The 2,500-nt window shown below is 33.1% G+C and overlaps 1 protein-coding gene across 2 annotated transcripts in view; it reads left to right on the top strand.

The window, feature by feature from the left end:
• Window positions 1-2,500, top strand: part of LOC118451312 (uncharacterized) — an 89,241-nt gene that overhangs the window by 63,628 nt on the left and 23,113 nt on the right. The gene's annotated exons all lie outside the window — the stretch shown is intronic.

Here is a 2,500-nt window from a genome sequence, read left to right as displayed (position 1 = left end):
CTTTTCTTTCCCTTTTTCTTTTTCTTTTTCTTTTCTTTTTTTTTTATATCTTTCTTACTCGAAGAGATCTCCTTTATTCCTCGTCTCCATTGCCTTCAGCTTTTTCGAGTTCTCTATGTCTGCTAGCATTAAGTAGAACAGCCGGGAGACACAATACCCAAGGAAGGAACATATTTTCTTTCTTTCTTTTTTTTTGTCCTTCCTTCTTTCCTTCCTTCCTTCCTTCCTTCCTTCCTTTCTTTTTTGCTTTTATCATTTTTCTTCTTCCCTCTTTCCTTCCTACCTATCTACCTATCCACCTCCCTACCTACCTACCTACCTATCTACCTACCTACCTCGTTTCTCTACCATTTTAAACTACTATAGACTAGGTACACCGAATTCTCAGGATCTTTCCTTCATTTTTATTTATATCTTTGAGAATAGTGAAATATATTTCTCTCTCTCTCTCTCTCTCTCTCTCTCTCTCTCTCTCTCCCCCTCTCTTTTTTCTTCTCTGTTCGTTTCTTTCCCCTTTCCTTTTTTTATTTATTTATTTATTTATTTTTCTTATTATTATTGTTTTTTTTTCTTTTTCTCATCCATACCATTACCTCTCCCTATATATATATATATATATATACGTATATATGTTCTCTTATGTTCGTTTATGTATTTCCCCTTTTCTCTCACGTTCATTTTTATTTCGAGAGGATTAGAACTGCTGGGAATATCCCGAAGGATTGTCGAAAACAGTTTGTGAGAAAAATTCGATCTAACCGTACGGTACGTTCCGTATCCCTTCCTCCCTTTCCCCCCTGCCCCTCTCCCTCCTCTCCCTCCTCCTCCTCCCTTTTCCACCCTTTTCCTCCCTTTTTCTTCCTATATGGCAATCCAAAAAAGGGGGTAGAGATTATTCGCGTATATAAAATAGAACTTTTCCACGTCGAGGATTGTTCGCCCAACGCTAAATCCTGTTTTATTGGAAGGATGCCGGCTCCGTTCGCTTGTTTACAGCCACAGAGAGAGAGAGAGAGAGAGAGAGAGAGTGAGAAAGAGAAATAGAGAGAGAGAGAGAGGAATAGAAAAAGAGAGAGAGAGAAAGAGAGAGAGAAATAGAGAGAGAAATAGAAAAAGAGAGAGAGAGAGAGAGAGAAAGTAGAAACTCCTCTACCTTTCTCTTCCTGTCAAACTTTCGAAAATTCAAAGCCCTGCCCGCGGATTTAAAACGACGTCTCACGAATCGGCTTTCGACGTAAAACGGACGGATCCGGGCTCTCTATCTTTCTCTCTCTCTCTCTCTCTCTCTCTCTCTCTCTTTCTCGTCGATCGATCGATAAATTTGACGTAGTTTTATGGAAAATGAAAATCGAACGTCCAGTAAAATGTGATATACGTGATACAACGTATATCGAATTCTTACAAATATTATATACCATTTATACGGGCAAGCAGAATGGATCTTTTTCTTTCTTTTATTTTCTTTTTTTTTTTTCTTTTTTTTTCTTTTTCTTTTTTTTCTTTATTTTATTTTCCTTCTCCTTTTTTGTCCTTCACAAGATGACCAACGAAAAATCTCGATTACTTTTGTTTTATTACGTTATAGAAGATATTTATTAACAATTTCATCAGCGAAATTTTAGAACGCATTTTTTAAATATATATATATATATATATATATATATATATATATATAGGAAGAAAAAATTGATCATGATTGATATTGCTGTCAATTGAAATTATACACTTATATATAATATGTGTGTATGTGTGTGTGTATAATTCGTATATTCGTCGAGTATTATTTTATTATGTTATTAAAAGTTTCATTAAAGATTCACATATATAAAAAGAAAAAAAAAAGGTTAACGAGCCATTAGTTTTAAGTGGAAAATTATATTTAACGAGTATTACATAAGTTTTACATTATATAATATTATGTAATATATATATATATATATATATATATATATATATTTTAATCGTGATGGAAGTCGATTTAATGGGTTAATATTATACGTGAAAAAAAAAGTTCTTTGGATAAAAGGGAAGAGAAAAGAAAAAATATTGAATATGACAAAAAAGAAAAAACAAAAATAAAAGAAGAATAGAGAAACGATGCAATCAATATGCATGTGCGTGCATTATTGGAGCGAGAGAAATAAAAAAAAAAAAGAAAAAAAAAAAAAAAAATAGAAAAAGAAATAATGCAACGTCCGCGTTATCGTGGACATCGAAATCTTTCAGATCGATATTATTTCATCGGGTATTTTCAACAACCACCCGATACCAATATATTTTCTATCTCCACAGAGGAGCCATTTATTTTATCGATCTTACCGTCGAATACGACCACGGCTACGACTACGACTACGACTCCTTCTCGAAACATCGTTTTAGCGCCCGCCATACACGCTTTTTTATATCGACATCGTGTTTATCGGCAAGTAAATTTTCTTTGGGAGATAGATTCTTCTTCTTTTCTTATAAAAGTATTTATAAAAAAAAAGAAAAAAAAAAA

Source organism: Vespa mandarinia, chromosome 8 (genome assembly GCF_050613455.1).
Source record: "Vespa mandarinia isolate Hongniang chromosome 8, ASM5061345v1, whole genome shotgun sequence".
Classification (NCBI taxonomy): Eukaryota; Metazoa; Arthropoda; class Insecta; order Hymenoptera; family Vespidae; genus Vespa; species Vespa mandarinia.
The sequence above is the reverse complement of the archived record's forward strand: the minus strand, read 5'-3'. Positions and strand labels throughout refer to the sequence as shown.